An 8,879-nucleotide genomic window follows, 5' to 3' on the forward strand; every position below is an offset into this window, starting at 1 on the left:
CAGCTCAAAGTTAATAGGATCAGATATTCTTCAAATAAGGGTCAGTGCCAATGCTTTTTAAGATACTGCAACTACTGAACAATGTCAATCATATCCCTCAACTTTACCCTTATTATGGGACTGTCATGTTATCAAAATCTTCCTCTTACACGTCAGTTGCCACAATAGACTTTAATTGGGCCATCTTCTTACGTACACCATTTGTAGGGTAACCAGATTTGTAAAAGTAAAAAAAAATTCTAAAACAAATGACATCACGTTCAAATAAATATTATAATGGTATTTGTGTAATAGTGTCCCCATTTCTGCTCCTATTATTGATTTATCTTCCTCTTCTTTCTCCTATCCCCACCCTACACACACACTCTTCCCCTCCCCCCCACAGGCACACATGTTCTCTATCATTCCCCTCCTCCCCCCCCCCACAGACACATACTCTCTCTTCCCCCACACACACATTTCCCTCTCTTCCCCCCCCCACACACACTCTCTTGCTCCCCCCACACACTCACACACAGTCTCCCCCCCACATACCCTTTCTCCCACACACACACACTCTCTCCCCCCCACACACACTCTCCCCCTACACACACGCACTCTCCCCCCCACCCACCCACACACTCTCTCTCCCCCCCACCCACCCACACACTCTCTCTCCCCCCCACCCACCCACACACTCTCTCTCCCCCCCACCCACCCACACACTCTCTCTCCCCCCCACCCACCCACACACTCTCTCTCCCCCCCACCCACCCACACACTCTCTCTCCCCCCCACCCACCCACACACTCTCTCTCCCCCCACCCACCCACACACTCTCTCTCCCCCCCACCCACCCACACACTCTCTCTCCCCCCCACCCACCCACACACTCTCTCTCCCCCCCACCCACCCACACACTCTCTCTCCCCCCCACCCACCCACACACTCTCTCTCTCCCCCCCACCCACCCACACACTCTCTCTCTCCCCCCACACACACATTTTCTCTCTCCCCCTACACACACACACACACACACACACACACACACACACACACACACACACACACACACACACACACACACACACACACACACACTCTCTCTCTTGCTCCCCCCAACTCACACACACACCTGAGAGATATACCCAATCCCAAATTTAGAGGCCCTAAAATCTATATAATTTAGCAGATTGATAAAAAAATACAGATTGATGTCTGAAAACTTCTGTACCCAAAGTCAAAAATTATACATTTTTCTCATACGCAATAGCTACTCTAGGATAGAATATATTCTCGTAGATACTTGCTTAAGTTCCTCATTAACTGAGCCCAAAATGTCTCCAATGACTGGGTCTGGTTTTAATGCAGCAAGTGTGTTTTTCTCAAGAGTCTAATAGTAACCACACCATATAATTCATGGTTATTAAACATTTTTTTATGTAACCTATACGTAGCAAAAAGATTACAGAATACTTTATGGGAACTTAAGTCAACAAGGCCATTGTGATCTTTTCCTGGATAGGTAAAACAACATCTAAAACACATTGAAGCACTAACAAAAGAATTACAGCACTTAGAAAAAACACATAAGTCTAGACCCAAGCAAAACATGTTGAGAAAACATATGGAAAGAAAGGTGAAATTATAGTAAGTGTATGCCTCAGGAAACTTATCACCTGTTTGAAGAAGATTCTGAGGCGAATAAAAAACTTAAAAATCAGATATTTACTATGCGAAGTTGGCATCTCTGGTTATTTTGTATTTTAGAAATTGGTTTCGGATATTTTTTCTGTGATGGCTTCTTTGCAAATTGTGCCACAAGATTTAATCATGGTTATTCAGCGGATTGCTTCAGCGGTGTCCTCAGGAGAAAATGAGCCTTCCTCCCACCAGTAATCAACTATGGGCCCATCTACTAGGATGAACCTAGTCCTATCCATGCTGGTGACATAGCCTTGGAACATAGGAAACCACCACTTAAGGGGTTCCCCCGACTAAGGTTCAGGCCTTGGACTATTTGGCCTGGTACACACCTGGGAAGATACTCCAGAGGTATTAGATTGTTAAGATAGTGACCTGGTAGATTCCCTGAACGATCTAAAAGATCCCCTAGACATAGACCTTTTAATGCAGCTAGATACTGTTACCTCCCACTGAATCATCAGATTTGCTATCCCCCTACCCAAAGGACCAATCCCGCAAGTCAGGGGAAAACCAAGGGGACACATTATCACATGAGAACCTGGATAAGACAAAGGTGGAAGTGGTAGGATCAAGGGCAGTGGCATGGGCAGGAGTGGCTAGGGCCGGTGACTGGGGCCTAGCAATATCCATGACCTGTCCATGTTGTGCGGGCTTACCCCAACCCCGTGGAAGTGGTAGTGGCATGGCCTCAGGGGTCCCGTAACCCCTTCTCTTGCATTGGGCCACATAGCAGAGGGCATCGGTAGGGATCAGTCCCGGCTCACCACTGTCAGAGCCAGTGGTGCTCAGTAGGCATTGTAAGTTCCGTGGACGTCATCTTGATGATGCCAGTCTGCTGTGACAATCTCGCGATGCCACCGAGGAGGCTCGAGTTTGGCGGCGGCGATGACGTCACGTCCGGTTGAACCAGAAGTATGCCACCCCGCATCACACTGAACAAGGCCCCGGCTTGCTCCTCGTTCCGGTAGGCCGCAACTGAATCCTGTTGGAGGTAAGCGGTAGGAGTCTCACCCATCCAAAGGTAAGGGACGGCATCTGGCTCCACATGTTCCGTTACCGACAGTTTCTTCACAGCGCCGTCGTCCTCCTCAGGCGCAGAGCTCCTCTGGGGCTTTGGCATCACTGCGGCTTTCTGGGTGGACGACTCGGGAACGGGACTCCGCTGCTGACTGCAGGTTTTTCCTCTGCAGGGCTTGGACGGCTGGGTGCATCTTCTTCTGGGGTAGGGGAAGACACCTCAACCAGGCCGTGATGTTGGGGCACCTCGCCTACCCTGGAAACTATCGGCACGGGGCTTGCTGGTCCCCGTGCCATCAGGGGAGGCACACCCAACCACCCCGGGATAGTCGATTCACCCTCCCAGTCGTCGGGCACAGTTGGCACAGATTCCGGTTCTGGAACCAGCAGGCACGTAGTTTAGGGCATATGGGCCCACAGGTGGCCCCGCAGAGTATAGATCAGATGAGGCCACATCATGGAGCATGAGGGCCTGGCTGTGAGCGGGCATTGGTACCGTTGGCACAGGACCACATGGGCGTCCGGGCGCGATGGGCAGGGCACTCAGGCCCACGATATCCACGACAGCAGGGAAGGACACTGTAGAGGCCGCACCGAGTGCTGTGTAGGCCCGATCAATTGGCACAAACAGGGTGGAAGCCTCAGGGCTGGCAGGCCGCATATAGAAGGTGCCAATGTTGGCACCGCACATCATGGCTGACATGACCTCCGGGTAGCTGGCAGTGTGGACAGTGGACAGACGCACCTCAGATGGGTCTGGCCGTTCACCCGGACGACGAGTTAACCTCCATGGAGATTGTAATTGGAAATCTCAAAGTCCTCAGTAACATTACAGGGTTGCCATTGAGATAGTGTACAGCTGGTTGTGCAGTGGCTCCTCTCTCTGGCTCAGCTCTGTGGAACTGAGGTGGGTGCAGCAGGCTGCGGGCTCCTCCCAGATCAAAGGCAGGCTCTGATTGGCTGGTAGTTGGTGGCCCCTCCCCTGGGTGGAATTAGAGGCAGGGTGGTGCAGACTGAAGGGGGACATGGATCCGGCTGAGCCAGTCATTTTGAGGGGCGGTGCCAGAGCTTGGCGCTGAAAGCTTGCAACTGATTTTACAGAAGGCTTGTACTTTCTGCAACAAACCCATGCGGTCCCGATTCCAGACGGGAGTGCCATTCTGAACAGACAGACATGTGGTGGCTGCCATTTTAGAAGCACAGTCTATGCTATAGACTCCATTTTAAAGTACACAGCACAGCACTTGAGATTAGGTACACAGGGTCCAATCCATCGTGTCTGCTGCAAGATCAGCTGGAGGGAGGTGGGTGGCTGTTTTGTGGGTATGTGGGTGTTTGGACTATTTTTCATTATGTTTGCATCCCTGATGAAGGTGCTAGACACTGAAACATTGGATGGTATATGACTGTGTTCAGTCATTAAAATAATCTTTTTGCACTAATTTGATTGCATCTTTCATTGGTGTGCATGGCTCCCTTCATGTATCATATGTTGTTACTGTCCTGGAACAGGATTACACATTTTCTGTGTCCCTTTGCAGCTTTCAAGTAAACTGTCTCCCTAGTAAGGCTGCGCTTATACTGCTGGCGACGGCGACGCGATGTCGCCAGAAAACAAATGTATTGCCTCCGTCCCGTGCGCTTATAGTAAGCGCAACGCGACGGGAGCAACGGCAGCGACGCGAAATTTGGAAGCCGGTCAAATTTGATTTTTCAGAGGCAGCCGCCACATGTGACAGCCCCTGAACCAATCAATGACCCGGTCGCCCGCGACGTCGCCGCAAAGCAAATGACAACTTTAGCTAGCGGCGACGGGTGACGTCACCCGTCACGTCGCCACGCGCACACTATAAGCGCGGCCTTAAGCTGCATGTTTTTCTCCTGTTCCAGCTACCTGTGTGAAATGCAACATTATTGCTACACATGCTCTAGAATCCCATTTATAACCCTAGCTCTGTCTTACAAAGCTCTCAACAATGCTGCCTCCCATTACATCTCAGCTCTCATCCCCATATATACCAAACGCCCCCTACGTTCTGCCCACGCCTTTCCTCCTGCTATATCACCTCCTCTCACACCCGCCTACAAGACTTCTTCCATGCTGCCCACTCACTCTGTAATTTCCTTCCACCGAACTATCATACTTATAACCTAGCTTTCAGACATTTAAAAACTCACCTTTTCAAGGAAGCTTATCCAGCATACCTCTAACATCCAACTCCCGCCTCCCCCTTCCAACCCCACCTGGACCAATCTCCATGCTATTGAACACCCCCTAACATCCCCACTATCAAACCTTAATGGGATCCACTGTCGGGCTGGACTATACTCCCTACCTGAAGTATACGCCACCCCACAATGAGCAGCCACCTTTTTGTTTCAACATTGTTCCTCATTTCCTCTAGATTGTAAACTCTCACAATCAGGGCCCACATTGCCTCTTTGTTTCTGTTTGTGCATGTTTGTCCTTATTTATATTTGTCTGTAACTCTGTTTATCTAATTATCAAATCTCTGTACCCACTTTGTACCGTGCTGTGGAAAATGTTGGCGCTTTACAAATAAACGATGATGATAATAATAATAATAACTGATTTGCACTGAAACTAAAGGATGTTGATGACACTTGTTTGTTACAACACTTCCCACCATATCCTGGGGCACAGCTGTGCCCAACTGTGTATTTTTGTCATATTGAATGTAGCTTTGGGCTTCTCTGTCTTTTGTTGTATATATTTGGCCACGCCCAGTAGAACTCCTTTTGACACTTATATACATATATATACAGCTCAGCCCCATTATAGCGCGGTCCTCGGGAGCCACCCGATTCGACCGCACTATAACCGGGGTCTGGCTAATATTAAAAAAATGACCGCCGCGCACCCGATCGGGAGGAGGGGGGAAGAGGTGGAGTGAGGCGCCGGCAGCTGCACACGTCCCTCGCAGCCACTGTACTTCCCCAAGCAGCCTCACTTCTACCAGCACCGATTCCCCCCCCCCCCCGATCCCCGCAAGCATCTCTGCACCCCAGCCCGGCATCAATCCCCACCACCGGCAGCACCCCAGCCCAGCACCGATCCCCCTCACCAGCAGCCCTGCACCCCATCCCGGCACCGATCCCCCCCAGCCCCGCACCAATCACCCCCCACCCCCAGCCCCAATCCCCGCAGGCAGCCCCACGATGCCCCAGCTGCTGACACCGGAGGTAGGGGGGTAGGGAGGGGGGGGGGGGGTTGTGCGTGCTGTGAGTGTGCTGTGAGTAGTGAGTAGTGAGTGTGTGCTGTTTGCAGTGTGCTGTGAGAGTGTGCTGTGCAGTATGCTGTGCAGTGTGTGCAGTGTGCTGTGAGTGTGTGTAGTGTGGTGTGTGCAGTGTGCGGTGTGTGCAGTGTGCAGTGTGCAGTGTGCAGTGTGCTGTAAGTGTGTGCAGTGTGTGTGCAAAAAAATGTTTGTTTTTTTACATTTCAGGGTCTACGCTTAAACCGCGTTATAAGCGGATCCGCGTTATAGCGGATCGTGCTATAACGGGGTTGAGCTGTATTATGTGGTATATTTTTTAGCTTGCTGGGATTCTGTGTGTTCATTAACTTTTTCCAGCTTGTCTCAGCTGTATTGGAGGTTAGTGGCCCCTCCTCCCCAGGGTTTAAGCTCGCCCCTACCCACTTTCCAAGTAGGCAGGTCTTTTTCATGTTGCTGGGTTTGGACAGATCCAATGTGATAATTCTTCCTCTAATTATAGAGATAAATAACAAGTTTAATCAGGTAGTTTTTGGACCTGCAAATTTGTCGTGGCTTGCGGGCTTATAATGCTTTGGCCAAAGGGCTTAACTAAATTACCCTTTTTCAAGAGAATATATAGGTATTTCACTGTGTATTTTTGTCATATTGGATGTAGACTTGGGCTTCTCTGTCTTGTGTTGGGCACAGCTACCAGATAATTGAAGAAACGACTTACAATTTCAGCAGTACAGTACATAACAACGTATAAGCAATGTAAGACATGTGTGGATATCTGAATATGTGCATGTCATATGGTTGCATATCAATGTATATATCAGTGTGTCTGTATTTAGATATGGTGTCTTAGTGCCTTTGGGTGTGTGTGTATAATGTGCTAAAGTGAGCTGTGTGCATCAGTGTGTGGTAGTATAAGTGTGCAGTGGAGTTAACACCATCAGGTGCGAGCATTAGGTGCCATCACTCAGGAGCTTGAATTGGAAGCGTGTACCATTAATAATTATGCTTCAAAAATATTACCCCTGATTGTCTCCCCTAACATCAGATACGGGCTAATGTTTAACACTGCAGGAACAAGGAACATACAGTATCAGGTTTGTTCTTGATGAATTACTGGAGAGTGTAATCACCGAATTGTACACTGCATGCCTTTCTCATTCTTTTAGCACTGCATAAAGCCTCACAAATCATAGATGGCTCCCTTGCTTGGGAGAAACGAAGATCATTTAATTGCAGGTCTACAGTACACCAGTAAACAAAGGAATTTCTCTTACCAACCACTGAAAGTGAAAACAAGAGGTATAAGAATTCAGATAATTTATAATGCAGAATCCATTCAACCTTGAATAATGTCAGCATATTTTCTATGTACAGTACTTATAGGAATTCTTTATAAATTCAGACCTGTGCCAACAGAGCTAGTGACTTATATGTCTTAACTGTTCTTCACTGGAGGTCTTTTAATCTGAAATAAGTACCAGTAGAAGACTGGAAAACTATCATGCATCAGGAGACCCTTTGTGCAGGCCCAATTCATGAGATACTGTATTACATTCTCTCCTGGAGTGATTACTCCCCTCCTCGCCTGCCTACAACGAGAGAAGAACATTTCAATGGAAATCAAGCTGTTGCAGAGCTAAAACGCATGGCACTCACTACACTCGTTTTACAAATTCGGAATCTTCTAGGACTACATTGCACCAGTTGAAGGCTTATTAGTTTAAATGTAGGTCAATGCTACTTTAAAAAAATGCAGAAGTATACGTATTTCTAAATGATTTATTAAACTTTCTATGTTTCTGTGCTTTGAAAAGTTTTTTTATAATCTTTATCTGATCACTTTTGGTGATGAGACTTAGGGGGCTATGCACTAAGCTCCGTGCTTTTGAGTCCGGCTGAAAAAAAAAGCACGTCCGATAAAAAGTGAAGCCAGAGATGTGATTCACTAAGGCCTTTAGCCCATTCTATCGTACGTGCTCAAAACAGCCACAGCGTACGTGTTGTTTTTTTCCCCCTGCTAGCGTTCATAAACGTCACGTACAATAGCTGATGGAAAAAAAAGCTGCTTGGAACATTTGCATGGAGATTTGCCATCTCCATGCAAGGCTGATACAGGCGATCGTACACAAAACAAATACATTTTAATAATAGTGTACATGAGCAGGGCGTCTCCGGAGCTGAACCGCATTGGTTTCAGGTCCGGGGACCCCCTACTTCAGGAGATACAGGCCCCGTTATGGGGTGCCGGTATCCCCTGCACTTTCAAGCTTCCGCGTCACGTGACCGGGACATTTACATTCTGCAGGGGATACCGGCACCCCATAACGGGGCCAGTGTCTCCTGAAGTAGGGGGTCCCCGGACCTGAAACCAATGCGGTTCAGCTCCGGAGACCCCATACACATTTACACTACTGTCAAAACACACATATCAATAAACAATAATTCCTTACCGTAGCGGCTATCTGCAATGGTAATGAAGCTGCATTAATATACATTTTAATAATAGTGTGAGGGAGCAGGGAGTCCCCTGAGCTGAACCGCATTGATTTCTGCCTCAGAGACCCCCTGCTTCCCGTGTTACAGGCCCCGGTATAGGGCATCGTAGGCCAATGTCACTGCCATCTTTATAGCGTCCAAGACGTGACGAGGGCTCTATAAAGATGCTCCAAACTGGGGCCTGTAACTCAGGATCAGAGGGTCCCTGAGGCAGAAATCAGTGCAGTTCAGCTCAGGGGACCCCCTGCTCCCGCACACTATTAATAAAAATACATTAAAACAGCTTCATTACCTTAACGGCTATCCGCTCAGGCAATGAAGGGGTTAAGGCACAATAGCATGATTATTGGGGACAATTGCCCCCAATAAACATAGCAATATACAACACACATCCCCCCCCTAACACATACAATACAGTAATGGGCAAAATTACTATTATCCACATAT

Source organism: Ascaphus truei, chromosome 18 (assembly GCF_040206685.1).
Source record: "Ascaphus truei isolate aAscTru1 chromosome 18, aAscTru1.hap1, whole genome shotgun sequence".
NCBI classification, from domain to species: domain Eukaryota; kingdom Metazoa; phylum Chordata; class Amphibia; order Anura; family Ascaphidae; genus Ascaphus; species Ascaphus truei.